This window comes from Vidua macroura, chromosome 2 (assembly GCF_024509145.1).
Source record: "Vidua macroura isolate BioBank_ID:100142 chromosome 2, ASM2450914v1, whole genome shotgun sequence".
Lineage (NCBI taxonomy): Eukaryota > Metazoa > Chordata > Aves > Passeriformes > Viduidae > Vidua > Vidua macroura.
The window spans coordinates 21,732,651-21,750,907 of NC_071572.1; positions in this window are offsets into that span (position 1 = coordinate 21,732,651).

An 18,257-nucleotide genomic window follows, 5' to 3' on the forward strand; every position below is an offset into this window, starting at 1 on the left:
AAAAAAAAAAAAAGCCATTTTGTGATTATAGTAAAAGACTTCCAGTGTGACCTCTGGCTGATTATTCAACCTGTCGCCTGTGCTTTTCTAGGTGGCAGGTCAGAGTGGCTGATGACATAGAGCTTAGAAACTTATTTTCATGTCAGTGCTCTTGTTCTCAAAACCAAGATGAGTTCAGTTTTGGTAAATCATTTCACTTAGAGCCTTCAAGTCTGCAAAGCACTTACGCCAATGTTTAATTTTAAACATGTGAATAGTACTATTAACTGATGGGACTACTCACATACCTAAAGCTAAGGACATGCTTAAGTGCTTCACTAATAACAGTGAAGGAGGGGGAAAGAACACCCATGACCTCCATTTATGTTACTGCTTCATTAATTTTTTTATTTACAGTCTCTTTTATGGCATTCATCATCACAATATTGCAGCATGTCAAGAATATTAATGTTGCCATTCATTTGCCTTTGCTTGACAACTGTTATGCTTCACAAAAAAAGAGGAAAAGAAGATCCTGCAGAACACAGGATGACTTATGTAATCATGACAATTTCTTAATGTAATTAGAAAAAAAAAATTCACACAAATCCATGAGACCATTAAAATGATAACAACATCAACTTTATCAACTTTACTACACTCTTAGTTTTTCAACAATCCTTTTAAAAAAAAAAAACAAACCAAAACACTCCCATATGACGGAAAATCTCTCTGGAAGCATCTCTAGGTTATCAAAGTGAACCAAAGGAAGCTGTCATGTTTTTGATATATTTGCTTAGAATCTACTAATTATTGTGTAATTTCTTCTTTGCTATTCCACAGATGGTATGTTGTGGGTCCCACCCTTGGGACCCTCTAGTGTTAAGTGTACGACCCATGCATCTAATTCAAGAAACCCATGCTGCTTAAAATGTTAGCAAGATAGGAAAGTACTTCATACAAAATGAAACCCATGCCACAATACAATACATTTTGAAATCTGATCTTTTGTGCTGCATGTTTTTCTTGCATTTGCTTCTTTAACTAACACTGGAAATGCAAATTTTAATGGCTGACAGTTCTGCTGATTGATGAATCTGAGAACTAGAGAGCTGAATAAAAAGTAATGCCTAGTCTCTCAGGTGGAACTGCTGATTCTCTTGGGTGGTCTCCCTGAGTCTGTCCCCAATTCATTACTGACAGAAAAGATTACTTAAATCTGCTTTTAAAAATTGTTATGGACTATAATAAACAAAAATGAAGTATGACATAATTAATCACTTTGGCAGGATGATTACAATTTTCATCAAGCTAATTGAAAACTAAGTTTTACCATTATAAATTTAATATTGTATAGCAGAAATGTTTGTGATAAACTTGGGTTTATTATCTATGTTCCCATGCAAGGATGAGGCTTAAGCCCTTGCCATTTTCTACCTGGCTACCCAGTCAGCCAGGTAGCTTCAAAAAATGGATCATACATTTAGGTTTTTGTTGACCATCTGGTATTGACAGACTTGTGTTGCACCTGCAAACTGGTCAGTGTTGTACCAACACCTTGCTGGAGCTTCAGGAACATAGAGGAGTAGTTGGTAGCCAGCTCTGGTAATGTCACGCCCCTTGCATCCTGTAAATGTTTTCTGAGCTGGAGCTGATGTATAGGCAGCCAGGCTGGACAGCACAGACAGAGCTAGCATTACATACTGTCCTGGTTCTGGCCAGGACAGGGTTAATTTCTGCAGCAGCAAGGAGAGGGCGTGGCTAGGACCCAAAGGTTATTCTATACCACCTCACATAGTTCCAGGAATAGGAGAAAAGGAGTGTCTTCCAGGGAACAGGGGTTCCTTCTGCTTGAGTATGCATGGCAGAGGGAGTGGTGGGATAATGCCAGTTCCAAGCTGGAGGGAGGGATGGGGGTGGCATGGCTGCAGTCAATCAGGTCAGGCTCTATGGTGAGCATTTGGCAAACACTTGTCTCTGTCTTGTACGCATTTTACGAATATTGCTGCTGTTACTGTTCATTTTCTTATCTCATTGCTGTTTCAAATAAATTGGTCTTATCTCAATCTGTGATCTTCAGCTTTTGCGCCTCCAATTCTCTGTCCAGCCCTCTGCAGGGGGAGAGGGAGTGACCAAGTGACTTGTGGTTTGGAGAGTCTCAGTAGGAGCACTAAATTGGGGTGTCCCATTCCTAAACCATGTCATATACCTGCATGCCTCTGTGAGCACATGAAGCTCAAGTTTCCCAGCTCTTCCACTGAGCTAAATTTGAGTTTGAGATTCCACTACTGAAAGGCATCTCGAAGTTGCAATACTAAACTTCAGTGAGCATTTGTGGATTAGAGCATTTGCTGGGAATTTCACTGTTAAATAGTAACAAACTAGTTTTATTACAGAAGCCTTAATAATTTTACTGACTTGTGACTATATTAAATAATAAGAGATTATTTTTTAGCTAATATATATCAGTTTCACCTAGAAGTAAAAAAATTCAAAATTTGTTCAATTATATTGTATCATCTACAATATATATTTTAATACCATTTTATGTATTTTAGCAACGTTGGCTTGAAAGAGCTTTTGCTGTATATAATGTTAAAATATATATACTTTCTCAAATGGTTGCTAAGCAAAAAGAGTGTGCAGCATCAGATTTCCTGATTCCAGGGTGATTCTGGTGTGAAGACTCTAGCAAATAGAACATTTTGCATGTTACCCTATTAGAAAGTGTTATGGATTAATGCAAAAGGTTAGTCTTATCACAATTTGTGCTGTACAGCATGCTGCAGCACATTTAGAGTTGGAACACATCAAGGGATAATATTCTAATACATTTTTTCCTTAATAGAAAGACAAGAAACTAGAAGCTTTACATAACCAAGGTTAAGGGTTTCTGGAAAAGCTTAAAAATATGCTTTCTTTTTAAACATTTAAACCTGCAATTAGGTTCAGGGACATCACAGTTCTGTCATGGAACTCTGGGACCCAACAGATGTTACCTTATAATTTAAGTTTTTGTCATTGTTAGGATTTACTAGACTGAACTTTTTTCCTCATTCAGACTGTACCATCCTCAGCTTTTAATGTATGACATGATGACAAAAGGAGTGGTCACCATGGATTCACCAAAGGTAAATCGTGCTTGACCAACCTCATTGCCTTATATGGTGTAAAAACTACCTGGATGGATGAGGGGAGGGCAGTGGATATTTTTTACCTGCACTTCAGCAAGGCTTTTGACACTTTTGGAAGCTACTTCCAAAAAATGCTAGTATTATGACGTTCTGGAATGTTTTGTGCAATAATACAAGTTCCTACTCCTAATTTCAATTTCATAGATATTGTCTAGTGCATTCTAGAAGTTCAGAATGAGTAGATAATGTGGTTCTTTATTTGTATACTTTGCAGAGAAAAAGTACCTATAATATTTTATCACAGTTATTCCAAACTACTAAAGGTTATCCATTCTCAGATTAAACTCATTCAATATTGGAGCTCCTATGCTGAACTAGATCTTGACTTATTTTGCCTTCATTGTTTTTTCCTCTGTTTAGACTCGATATACCTAACATTTATAATACACAACACTGAAAAACCGCTGCATTTCCTAAAATGAGAAATAGGTGTTATTGAAATAAAATTTTTTGTTCTGTTTTTCCCTCCAAACCCACTTTTTCTGTGGTATGCATAATGTCCATTTCTGTTTGAGGTAATTACTATATTGTATGGAGGAATGAAATGGCACCAAATAAAGAATCTACAAGACAAAAACAATTATTAGGCAAATTTATGGTACTGTGCAGTTAGAAATTATGTGAATTGAAACTTCATATTGAAACTTCTATATAATTTTTAAGTCTTATAAATCTGTGAAGGGCTAAAAGCAGTAAATTCATTATTAAAAAAAAGCAAGGTTATGCAACGTTGAGTAGAGTCAGTGTTGGTTTAAGAAAAGTCCCAAGCAAAGCAAGATTTGTAGGAATGTTTTATCAACTAACTGAAAAGGTGAAAAAAAATTTAAAAATGTAAATACAATGGCAGTAGTGATATTAAATTAACACACTTTCTTTCAAGGCTGTAAAACTTTTTTGACACTTTCCTGATGATCTAGTATGATCTCTTTAATAGCACATCTAACTTATTCACAAACAAAATGCCTTACACATATGAACAATAATAGGCCTTAGATTATAAATATCATTGTCAATCAAATGTATAATCCTAAATAAAAATGTCAAGTATATTTGGCAAAATTGTTTCTCCACAACATTGTGCCACTGACAGAAATAATGTTTTTCATGTTTACTTCAACAGAGGTATATGGACCTTATCTTCCATCCTGTGATTTTGCTCAACATCCATGCCAAGTTGCCAGAGTTTTTATTTTTCCAGTGTCTGTTATTGGGAGCTTTGAAGTATTTACATTCTTTTTTGTCCACTGTCATTGATTTCAAAGACTAACTTTCAACCTAATGTTTCAAAACAATGGAGACAATGGAGTATATTTTGAAGGTTGTTTTCTTAGTGTCCATACTGATCTACAGTAAACCTGTTATGAATTGTAAGTTTGTACTTGTAAGCTCTGCGTATACCCTTGATACTGGTAACAAAAAGAAAGAATGTTCATCAAAGGTTATTTACCTTTTGCTTAATTTTAGTAGTCACCTTTACTAGAAAAATACAAATCAGTTTTAAGCATTCTATTGTCTCTGTCGTATGCTTTAAAAGATGTTTAATGACAATTTAAATGACATTGAAATGAAAAGGCTGATAAAGTCTAGATTTCCATCTTTTATTCCAGTGGTGCACTGTTAATATGCTGTTTCTTTTAGCTTTTTTTCTCTTTTCTTTATGACAAGGACATTTTTTAAAATTTTAACAACAAAGAAGAAATGCAGCACTGCATGTTCAATAACTTTGTATATTGATATGCATTTTAAATTTAAGACCATAAATTTTTATCCAGGGGCTACTATCACAGGATGTTTAAGTAGTGAATGAGCAGTTTCCTTCTTTTACACTTTCTGTAGGGAAAGTTTTTTGGTAATTTATGTGTAAGACCACATCTTCTCATCAGAATAAGATGCTTTAACCAGAACATGCTACTTTTTCCAGGCTCATTAGCAAAGATAGTCTAAATTTACAACTACAGGGTTTGTGAGTGGTCACAAAGTTTACAGTTTCAGTAGTTAGTCAGCAAGAGAATCTGTCAAGCAGGAGTTAAATACTTTGCATAGAAAAACACAGTATTGCTACGACAGTACAGAGAGGTTACCCTTGAGATATCATGCAGACATCTTAATTTATGGTAGCACATCAATTAGAGAAGCAATGGGAAGTGACACATGCTTGGGACCTGAATTCTAAAAGTGTGATGGCTTATTGCCTGCTATGGTGACCAAAGTTTGTAACTCCAAAGCATGCTGCAGTCCTTGAACTGAATTAAATCTTAACAGTGTGGGAACATCAGTTGCTGTAGGCAAAGGTTGCTTGTATTCAGAAGAGACAAGATGCTGTAATCTGTGGCTCAGAATTTTGATATCTTTAGATGCAAAAATAGATGGGAGTGGGGACAAGAGCTTTTAATGTATGAAATTGAAACATAAACCAAGGCATGCTGTACTAAAGCTTGGCAGCTTCAAATCAGGATCCTTCTCCCCTTAACAATGAAGTTAATCAGAAGAACAAGTTAGCAAGATCATAGTGATTCATCTGTGATTTGGGAATTTTGGTATGGTGTACCTTAAAATAAGAATCGCCATTTTGGTGTGTGTGCTGAGGCAAACATAAGCATCACAATAGTATGCATATAATTTATAATTTCTTATCAAGGGGCTCTTTCCAAGAACATGAAGTGGTACAGTGACATGAAATAATTTTACAGATAGGACTGAGAATTGCAATGGATGTGACCTATGGGTAAATACAGAAAGGATGTCAAAATTTCACACCAATATCAACATCTGAAATATAGTCATATGGCTAAAAATTATTCTCTTTTTTCAACTTAAAAAAATGCATTTAAAACACACAATCAAACAAAATGCATCATACTTGAATATTCAACAGCATGTGACCCCCATTAAATTCCTGAGACATGACTTTTAATTTGTTGAGAACAAAGTTTTGACTGGCATTACTTTACAAGATAAATTTTCTTCTAGTATGAAGAGCTATAGATTATGAGAACTTACTTTTGAAGAGTTCTATACAGAATTTTACTTCTTAAAATAATGGATACAGCTAAAGAAGCATTTTAAAAAATCAGTCAAATCAGCAGAGCTGCACATAATTTTTTCACTGAAATCAGGATAAAGGGTAAAAGCCCTCTGTTCAAAATAGGTTCTCAGTCATTATCTTTTTGCAATATTAATAATAGCAATTGCACTAAACTGCTTAAATAAAGGAAATTAACTAGGTTGGGGAGTTTTGGGTGGTTTTGTTTTTTGTTTGCTTTTGTCTGGGTATAAGTGTCAGACTTAATGGAATCTTATGTCAAAATATAGGTCTAAACTAGTTCAGAACTGAAAAGTTATAAGACATCAGTGATGTGGCAATAATTTGATTGTTCTGCTTCTAAAACATAATACAAACTTACAAACTAAAAATAAACCTACTCATTTTGCCTGTTTTCTTTTAGAGCTGATACCCTAGAGGAAAACAGAAAGATGACAGACATAACATGAAATGTCCCTGTGAATGTTTCCAACAGTGTCGTGCTAATCAATAAAAAATATTTTACTGTTGCTGAAGAGTGGACATTTGCCATCTGCTGTTTTTGAACTAATTGCTGTGATACAGATTGTTAGGCTGAATTCAAAGTTTCAAGTGTAAAACAATCTGTATTCAGATGTAGTGGTGGTAAAGGAAAAGAATTGTTAGAAAAGCTATCTTATCATTCAGCAAAATTATAGGTTTTCCTGCCTTTGCCTAGGCAAATGTGGTTATTATTGCTAATTTTCAAGTATTTTATGTCTTTTAACTCCATGGAGACTTTTGGGTTTGTCGGTGCTCTAGTAGTTACTAGAAAGATTGTGAAGTGACAGATCAGGACCGACATTATATTTTTACCACCAAGAAGCAAAAAAGACAAGCAGTATTAAAAGAAAAGCTGCCTGATAATAAAGGCCCCAGGCAGGAGGAAGATGAAATAGAGTAGCCTTAGGTAAATCTACCCTAAAACTATAAGGAGTTTTATCATTACACTGGCACGTTTCTATCCCAGAGTGGGTAGTGGGCTTTGAAAGTAGAACTGGAAGATCCAGTCTGAGGATTTAAATACCACTGAAGTTAGGGCCTGAGTCACTGGTTCCTAGCTGTGTGAAGATTCTCTAAGCTTACATTTCTGTCCAAGGTCCAATATTATTGTTGAACATAGATACTGTCCTCTTACTGATTTTAACTTGAAATTGAAATAAGGCTCCAACAGACAGACAGGGTTAATTAACAGTCAAATGCATTTTTCTTCTTGAAGCAGGTATTTGGGTTGAGCTGTGAAAGAACAACTCCTGGAAGGAGTAACAATATATCTTAGAACTAACGACACAGTGATTCTGTTCTGAAGCAGCAATAAAAGTAGACAACTTTTCAGACGATTAATCAAAGTGTTTACAGTTTGTATTTCAAAGTGGTTGAAAGCATAATAAATATTGAACAAGGAAAATTAATTTGTTTCTGCTGCTTCCTGTCTCACCACTTCAGGGATGTTGAATAACTTTTCCTGACCAGAGTCAGACACAAAAGTGTCATGTATTACACCTGCTGCTTCCATTAAATTGCTTTCTCCCTTGAGTGTATCTAATTCCACAAGCAATGTGAATGCCAGTTTACATTTGAGAATGTACAAGTTGTGACTTGAAAAGATACAAGAGGGAAGTGACTTAATTTTATCTCCCTGGAAATTTGAAGAAAATATGGGTCTTTTTCTTTTTTCTTTTTCTTTTTTCTTTTTCTTTTTTTTCTTTGTTTTTTTCTTCTTACAGAGTGAACTTTATGATATAGGAGAGGTCAAGCTGTGATATTCATCTGCATTAAATCCTCTAAATTCTGCTGCACGGGTGACTAATGTCCACTGTGAATGCAGAACTGCTTGTCCTGAAATTACTGAAAACTGTGCTTAAAGAAATTTAGTCTCTGAAATAAGACTGGCAATTTATTATGTCCTCTGTGAATCCTAGATATTCTCAGAAAGAAAAATGGGTATAGGAAGGTAAATGTGTTACAAATACGTGGCAAACATTAGAAAGTCTAGAAAAATACCATGTAGTCCCAACAGCACCAACAGCTAGAAGGTGCTATGAAGAATATATAGGACATTGCAAATCAAGGGTTTCATTGGTACCAGACAAAATGCCTAAAATTCAGTGCATAGATTTATCAGTGAATTGCAGAAGAAGCAGACAGTGCATCAAAGCTATGGCAGCTTCTCCATCCTTGAGTATACAAAACTTAACATAGCCCACTAACATCCACTGTCACTGCAATTAAGAGTTCTAAGGATGGAAAGACTAACCTAAAAATAAAAAAAGAGAAAATGAATTGCTAAGTAATAATGAATTTAGAGAAAAGATCAGACTTTCATATATAGGATTCTTACCTTAGCAAAACTCAAAGTTAGTCTTAATGGAGGCACAGAAGTCTTGAGCAGTACAGGACAAGTGCACCAATAATCTCTTTTAGCTAATGAAAGGGAAGGAATTGGAAGTTACAGTCTTGTTCATGAGGAAAAAGAGATTACAGTAATGTGGCAAAATATTTTTTATATTTATCTGTTTAATGCTTCAGATTTTTGCCTAGAGTCAAGCCAATATCTTTGGAGATAAATTGAAATTGAATGTCACTGTTGTAGTACTCTTAGAAATATTTCAGAATTTATTTGGTTTTTGTCTATTTGTATGTTCGCTCGGAGTTAGGCAACTAAAATCTTACCTTCTCTTCATTCCTTGTTTTAAGTTTTTTTTTTCTGGAAACTTGTTTTTTATAGCATCCTCTTATGAAAAAAAAAATACACGTAGTCCCCAGATTAATAATTAATATTTATCCATCTTTATGAGGTGATAAGTGAATAGACTTTGCATTTTGGTTAATTTCCCTTTTTTAGATTAGCCTTACTTCTTTGCTTGTGGATTAGCACTCTTTCTTTACATGGAGACTTGATAGCAATATTATAAAAAAGAAAAAATAGTTAGACAATCCAAACTTTAAACAATCATTGGTCCTGACAAAGAAAAATATTTAAGCCTTCAGCCTGAACTCTATTTTTAAGTGCTCTGCTGATATGGAGTCATTATAAATTAAATATTTTTCCTTTTTTCTTTTTTTTTTTTAGGACAAGTATGTAGATTTTAACCAAATTACTTTGGCCACAAATAAAAATCACTCAGCTTCATGATCATAAATAATGCATTTTTATACAGAGTGCAAACTCAGTAGCATTTATAATCTGCCCACAGTCTTCCTAATAAATTAGGTCAAATTAATAGTTGATGTTATGCATACTGACATGAGTGAAATTACATTAAAGATTAATTTGGCCCTCTGCTTAAAATTCAGTTTTGAACCTCTAGGGTTAGACAATTTGCATTATGAAGAACTGATTCTGTATTAAGGTTACTTTTGAGTATGTATGTTCTGAAGTCTGATTTAAAGCTCAGATATATAAATAAATGCACTGAACAATTTTGAAGAGGAGAAATTATGTTATTGATAATAACCACTGTGGAACAATGTCTCATTTTCCAACTGGCTGCCATTGCTTCTGTAAAGACACAACTCGTTGCGCACACAGTTTGAGCTAGAGTCCTTAAACAGAATCCTAAGGTGTTTGTGTGAGGGGAGAGTAGTGTTATGACCCACGTCTGAAGTCGGGATAACTGAGGTTCTTTTTAATGATAGAACCCTTTGACTGTATTAGAGTGAAATCATCCTAAATGGCTGATATATAAAAAAATATATACATTGCAGGTTTATTTCAAAACAATTTGGTTGGAACAGAAAGGAGATATGTACCTGGTTTGGCTATTTATAGAAATATAGCAATATAAGATGTAAACATAACACTTTAGAAAATGTATAAAGAAAGGAAGTGTAAGGAAGAATAAGAGTAGAAAGATATCACCACCTGTGAATCCAGTGAGGAAACTTGCAGTCAAGTCTGTTTGTCAAAGTGATAGTTTCTGTCTTGATCCTTTGGGATCTTCCCACAAAATAGGAAGTCCAATGGGTTAATCAGGTGTATTAATTATCAGGTTCAGGTGGGAGAGCTGTACACTGTTGCAGCACTGTGAACCATTTGCTCTGGGGGAAGGCCCCAGAAATGGGTTTGGGGGTACTTTGATGTTTTAGGACACCTTCTAAGACATGACAACTGTTCCATGCCAGCATAGATGAGTCAGGTAAGCCTCATCAGAAGGGATGAACACCTTCAGGACTACAGGCAAATGTTCCGAAAATTCCCCTGGGTGTAGGAGAGCAGTTTCACAACTGAGCCGGTTGTATAAGGGAGCTGAATAAGGAAGGACATTGGCATGATAAGAAAAGCATTATCGCACCTAGCAGGATCTGCTTCTTATCAGCTTATCTACTGCTTCTTATCAGCTTATCTGCTTCTTATCTGGCTCAAACCCCAACTCCTTGCTAAACAGGTTGGTTTGGCATGGTCATCCTCTGGTTCATGCCCTCTGTACCTGGGCTGCTCTCATGCAGATCAGAGCTTTCACCACCACACACCCTGCTCTCTTCCTCCCCTTGAGCTGAGGGGTGCAAACCTCAGCAAAGCACTCTGATGCTTTTGCCAGTGGCTAATTGCTTGAATCATTAACTCTTAGCATTTCAGTCTCTCACAGGCAGTGAATATAATCTACCTTGATGTTAGCATGATCTGTGAAAGCAACTTTGTATCTAAACCATGTTGATGTGGTCTAGCTGGTGAATTAGAACTAAGCTGACTAACTTGGGAGCAGGCTTACTCAAAAGTGCCTGAGTATCCAAATGAACAGCAAACTGAACATAAGTGAGCCCTGCCTCCTCCCAGGAATGAAGTCTAATGGCACCCTCTGTTAGAAATATTGCTGGTATTTGAAGGAAGTGATTACTCTTCTCTAATAAACAGAGAAAATATGCAGAATAATGCACCCAATTTTGCCCTTCCCAATACAGGAAAGATAAACTGAAGTGAGCTGAGAGGATGGCCATCGAGGGCTGGAACACTTGCCTCTTGAGGAAAGGCTGAGAAGCTGGGAGAGTGGGGCTTGTTCAGCCTGGAGGTTATTTGGCTGATTAGATGTGGAGTACATGAACCAGAACACCATAGGAAGGCAGGTTGAGACATAGCTAATATGACATAGGATTTATAAAGACCTATGCCCATCTGGAGCAGCAGGTAGAGGCCAGGCCGAATCAGATGAATAAGGTGGATCTAGAAGCTTATGTTTGAGCAACTGTTTGCTAAAAGAGTGACTAATAAATGGTAATCAGACCCCTAGTGACTAACTGTTGGTACTTAGTGAACATAAAAGTAGCAAGGATGAGATAGGGTCAATTGGTGTGTTAGCTGACACAGTGGCACACCTAAATGGTACTTTTTGCATTTTTGTATGTGATGCTCAGTGCTGCCCAAAATGTGTAACTACAGAAATCAAGTAAAAACTAGAAAAGGAAATCAAAAGCACTGAGAGCATATGCAATGTACTGATGGTTCAATGTACTGTTAATAGTAAATTATTATCAATAAAATGAAAGAACTGAAAAAGAACAGGAACCAAGTATAGACTTAGCCCAAACAGCTTTCATTTCAACAAGCTATAAGCACCTGAAAAAGAAATGTAATGAGGAGGTTTCTCAGCTATAACCAATATTGTTAGCTAAAAAATTAATTGTTCTTTACTACCATAATACAACCCGCCGTACTATGGTTCATTGTGAAGCCAGGTTTCAAGTATAACTTTTCATCATACAACAGATTTCCTACTGTGACTTTTTCTTCAATGTGCCATAAATGTTTCTGAGGAAGATTGGGCATATGTGGAGATTATAAGGAGATGATGGCTAACAAATGTGGAACAAATAATAAACTAACAATTTATAAATCACAGTACCTATGAACTAGATTTTTCCTGCTCTTTCACATCTTTGAAAAAATTGGATATAAAACTCAACAAACATAATTTTACTCTGAAAACAAGGACATTTGTTTTTTGTCAGAGAAAAATAGTATATGTAAAATTAAATATCAAAAGTTAAAGCATCCATACTAAAGTTCCAGTTGCATTTTTGCTTATAGGTCAATGCTGCCTAGAATTCCAAAGAAAGGCAAAGGTGGTGTTGCTATATACATTGAAAAAATCTCCTAAAAATTTCACTGATCCTTGTAAAAGAATGTATTATTTTATCATAATATTGGCAAAATTATGAAAATGGTGCTGTGAATTTTAGCTAATGTAAAACAAAACTGTAAGTGTTAATAGAAATACTATAAGTGTTAAAAGAAATTCATGCAGCAGTTCCTGTAAGATGCTAAATTTTGAGTTCTACTTATATTGGAAAGCAGAACTGGAATTCTAAACATGTTATTGGGCTTCAATAAATTTTTGATAAATATTTACAGATAAAAATAATTCTAGAAAAGTAGAAATACAGTCATTACAATATCTATGGTATTTAAAATTTTATTTTGATTAAGTTGAGCTATGTATTTATTTCTTTAAATAAAATAGAAAATAATTGCAAAAAAAAATGAGAATGATATCTAGTGGACCGGGAAAATAGTCAATATGAAAAAAAAAATTATTGAAGTAATGTAGGGCAAGCCCATATTTGAGCTAAACAATTTTCCTTCATCAAATAACTTTTAAAAATCAGGATTTGCAGAACACTATTAATTTTTTGCCTACATAGGCCTTGTACTATGTCTGTAAAAAATTTCAAATTAGGTTTGCTATTGGGCCTACATGTGTTTAACTAATGGGAGGAATTTGAAAAAAGGACACATGAACTGTGTACTTGGAGGAAAAAAATGTTAGTTTTCCAGAGGGGGACAAAGAGATGCACATTCATATGGGCACACACTTATTAAACCATTTTTCTGTTCATTGACAGGCAAAATGCTAGAAACCTCCTGCCTGGGAGTGGGCAGTTTAAAGCCAAAGATGAGGAAACACAAAAAGCACATCTGAGAGCAGCTATGTGTCTCTGAAAGAGGTCAGGTGCAGTTCTGTAACATGTTTGAGTTAGCCTAAGAGCCTTCCTTTAAGTACAGCAAGAAATTGAACCAACTCAGCTGTACTGATTGTTCATAAATTCACAGCTTCCATGGTCCTGTCCTCTCATCTGACTTCTGACCATGCAGTGCTACCCCAAACTATCCCAGTAAAAAGAAAGGGGACAAAGAAAGCAGGATAAAAATCTGGGTCAGTTTCCCAAACAAGCCTGTTTCAGTCACAGGAATGGCAATAGGAGTAGAAGTATGGGTTTTCAGAAAAAGTCTCAGGGTGAAGTTATATTTCGGATCAGACTTAGACCCAGATTCAATCATGTCAATTCATGTGTCTCTGCAGCACAGATTTCTACAGGTCCTTCTAGTGTCTTTACCTCTTATCAAAGTCAGTGGAGGTCTCTGATGGTCCTTAGTGCCAGTTTAGATAGTGCAAGCTATCCCACCTTCATCTCATAACAGCTTTCAGAAGTATAGAGGTTTCCCACATATTTCATATCTGCTAGTAGTGTGTAAGTATTTCATATACCTAAATGCATACTCTAGGCTCTGTTATGCCCACTAACCTCAGCTTGTAGTCAAGTTATAACAAGTACCTAGAAAACCACTTATCTGATAAAATAAGGTATTTCCTTCTGGATGACAAAATAACTTTCCATATTCTTCTATTTAGATATCTGCTGGCTTAGCCATAATGACTGCATATAGACACCTTTTGCTGTTATATGCATTTGCATTGTGTTGATCTTCAGCTCTCTTGATTAGGAGTTATTCTCATCCATGATCTAATATATCTGTTGTCTGGAGGGATTTGTCAAATTACACACCAACTGAAAAATAAACTGAAAGAAGATGTAGATCTTTTACAGAAAATATTTTATTTCTTTCCTACAGTAGTCAGAATACTATCCATCTCAAGCAGAATTTCATCAGTGAAATAACTTCACGTACTCCTAATGTTTCCTCTTAATAACCACAAGATCCAAAATGTAGCTTATTATGGAATTCAAATCTGATTAATTCTTTATGACTTCTCAGCTAGTATTTCTTTCTGGTAAAGTATATATAAGATGGTCTTGGTCTTTTCCACCTAACCCTGCCATTTTTCTTACCACAGAAGTCTACTGGTCTTTATCCAAGAAATGATCCAGTACAACCAATGTTCACGCATTGCTACTCAGAGAGAGGCAATGTTAACACTTTCAGACCACCACTGGATGGCTAAACTTGATTAGCACTCTGTGGGTTTTGCAACAAACACTTTGAATATGAAGCTAAAGTCATGAAATTGTGATATGGCAGTAAAGGAAAGGACAGAATGGGACTGGATGTTGGTGTAACCTGGGTCACAGCCAAACTAATTTTCTTAGAAAATCTCAAGACTTCAACCTACTCGCTGGGTCTCTAGCCTATTTAAATACTTTTGTCTATATAATTAGATGTGAATTACAGTTTTAATTCAAGTGTTTTCCTCAGCAAGTTTATATGAAATTGTGTGGGTGGAAGAGTAGTAGTGACTTCTGAGTGCATCTTTTAAACTGATAGTGTATATTGTAAACCAAATATTTAGCAATAGACTGTAGAATTTAATTTTAGTAGAATCTGTCCTGGCATGAACTAAGGAAAGCTTTCATGGTAAAGCTAATGTCACAGCAACTGTGCATGTCGGAAATTGTGCACGCGTTTATGGTATCTTAGATTAAAAGTATTCTTAATAACTGCATGTATTATTAAAAAAATAATTTGTGTCTGTCTATCTATGGAAAAACATACACCCCAGGACACAGAAAAAATATAAAGAGGTGTGGGCACATTGAACTGTGCCCAGGTTCTACAGAGCACCTTCCATGTAGGTGTTTAGTAGAACAAGAGTGGTAAAAAAACCCCTGCCTTTTGTGTTAAAAGTCAAACTCATTATGTTGATAGCAGCTAAAAAATAATTTTCCTCCCCTTGAAATCCACTAATCATTACTACAATGTTTCCACTGTTGTTACTGAAAACAATTGCTCATGTATATGTGTTATGGTTAGTTTTCTGAATTCCAGTTTTCTGAGATATATTTAACACACAAACTTGACTGTGTACACAACTCTTACCCTATATCCACTCTGAAAAAAGTTCTGTTTTTAAGACATATATCTTTCTAACATACTAATTCGCCACAAAGAGAATCAGAATTAATTTTTTGCTTCTCTTAAGCTAAAGGCTTTCCAGAGGTGTGATGCAAATGGGTCATTCTGTACATTAGAAGTCACATTGCTTCTGGAGGAGGCCCATGTTTAGTTCTCTCACAGACCATAATATACCTTTGAGTGATTTACGATGTCCAGCAGAAACTGAGCTCAATATGAACATGCAAGAACTTTTTCAGTAGTACCTGAATTTATCTTCCCAATTTTGCTAAAGGATGACTTTATTCAAAGAAACTAGTCACAGATATAAATGTCTGTGAGGCAGAGGCTTTGGGGAGATTTTTATTGGAAGAACATTAAAACTGTATGAAACAGTAAGGCTAATATCAACAAACAAGTGAGACATATAAGTAAAATGTTAATTTTCTTTTCTACTTTTATACTGTTTGTATGTATCAAAGCTTTCTCATCACTGAAAAAAACTTTTCTGCAATCAAAGTTTTTTCCTAAAGTAGCACCTATAATATTTACAGCACAAACATTTCTGTAAACACTGGCAATGAGATTCTGAATCAGGAGAGATGTGGGGTAAAGTATAATTGCTTTTTTTGGCTCCAGAGATTCTTGGATAAATTTTAACATGTGGCACCATACTGTATCCTCAAAAACTGCAAGTTTTCATGGAGGAAGAATTTTTATGATTCTGTAAGTCCAGGTCCTGCTTTTGACATATGGTTTATTTTTGATTACTTTAATTTTTGTTAAAATGAGGTACTTTTTGGCTAGTTTTCTTTTCCTGTGCTACCCTAAAAAGAACTCTATTCAAAGGTAGATATGCTTTTCTTGCTTCCTCTAAATAGAAAATACACAATGTGCCTTGCTGGAAAGATTAATGATTAGGAATTAATTTTTCATAATGCCTAATAATCTGTCCTCTAATCTACCTTGCTGAGAGTGGAATATCACTTTCATGTAAGTGGTCTCTTCTATTAGGTGCTTATTCTTCTAATAACTATTATAAATATATTGTCCAGTTAAGCTTACCTTGAAATATAATTCTTATTGGCACCTTGAAAGCTGTGTTATTTATCTTTTTATCTGTTTAAGATTCAGTCATCTGTCTCCAAGAGGTCATCAACTATTACATCTTCCCTTCATATTAAAGGATATCATACTAATATGTTAATATATGAAATGTGTTATCTCTTTACAGTTAGGAGAGTAATTTATTTCTGTTGGTTTTATTGTAATTTGTCTATAATCACATTGTTCTCAATCATGCTCTGGTAATATATTATATTGGTATAAACCTCTAAACTAAATCCAGTAAGTTACAAAAATTAACCTGTGATAGAAATGAGTTTTCTCTGATGGTACAGAACAAATGGTCCTTCATTAGGAGTCAGGTTTATTTTGCAGCAGCAAAAAAAAAAAAAAAAAACCAAACTATTTTAGTACTAGTATTTGGCATCTCTGCCAATGGCAGGAGGGTTGAAAGTAAATTATGTTTAATGTCTCTTCCAGCCATTCTATGATTTTATGATTTCTGAATAAGAAAGATCTGTTATTTGTAGTCACATACCTTTTGGCTTCCCTGACAAAGTAAATGTCATTGTTTTTCCCCTGCTGTTTCACTCTTCTCTCATACTCCTCTGACCCCTCGTGCCAGTAAAAGGACTCCTTGGTGACTGCTATGAGTTAATGCTTTGGAAAATATGATACTAATGGACATATCTCAAGATCACAGATATTGTCTGTTGAAGAAAGTTATTTTACTATGAAAGTAAGCTTTTTTTAAAGAGCAATGAAAAATAAAGTAAATTATGTTTGGTTCCTGTCCTTCATGTGCATCTTCCTCCCCCAAGTTCAAATGCTGTTTATTCATAGATGAAAAGAGGATATGGAGGTTGGTGTAATTTAAATATTTTATTCATTACACTTACTATGTGATTTGTGGGTAGGAAGTGGGTAGGGACTGTAAGGCTCCTTGGATAGTGGTACAATAGCTATGAATCCATTTCTTCAGGCTTTGAACCTATTTAAGTCCTTGCAATGAATTACAGGATAAAAAGTCTTGTAGAAGTACCTGTACATGTTGGCATCCTGCACAGTGAATAAAAAAGGATTAAATGCACTACTACTGTCTAAAAAGAGACAGTAGAGACCTACATTAATATACGCAGTGGTAGAATTGAACATTTCTTTCTGAATGTGAGTAAGTAATGTCAAAGGAATGATGAGGACATAGATCTGTATGCAGATTTCTTATACTAACATAGAAGACAAAAGATGATATTGGATGCTGCAGAATTACTTCAGATGTGTAGAAGTTTTAAAAGACTGTCTCAGAGTCATTCTGATGACATGAGCATTTAATGGTGTATTTTATAAAATACAAAAGAACCAGCATTAATACCAGATTTCAAAAGTATTCCTTCTAATTACAGAGTAAAAAAAATTCAGTGTGTTAGTTCACAGGGCATGAGAAACAATTTCTGATGGGGAAAAAAATTAAAATCCTGGACAATTTCAGTCTCATTCACAGCTACTAAAAGCAATTGAGAGAACTGGTAGGTACTATCCATTTTATCAGGTCATCAGTGAAGATTCAGGTCTACATGATGTTATTTGCAGTTCTTAGTGAAAACAGATTACAGTGATAAAATAGCAATTTCTGATGGTGTATTTTGAGATAACATGGGCTTTATGTGGCATATGTTGTGAGCTGTTTTCTAGTTAAATAGTAGACCTAAACCCTTTATGTTTTCTGTTTAGCCATTAAAATTTCTGCCTCTAAAGTTAACTAACTAGGTGTTCATATTTCTAAACAAATAATAACAAAATGTTACAAATTTGATCAGTGAAAAACTGTGATTATAAAATCCAAAATGCTAATTTCTAAGCACTTAAATATTAAAATTTCTACGATGCTCGA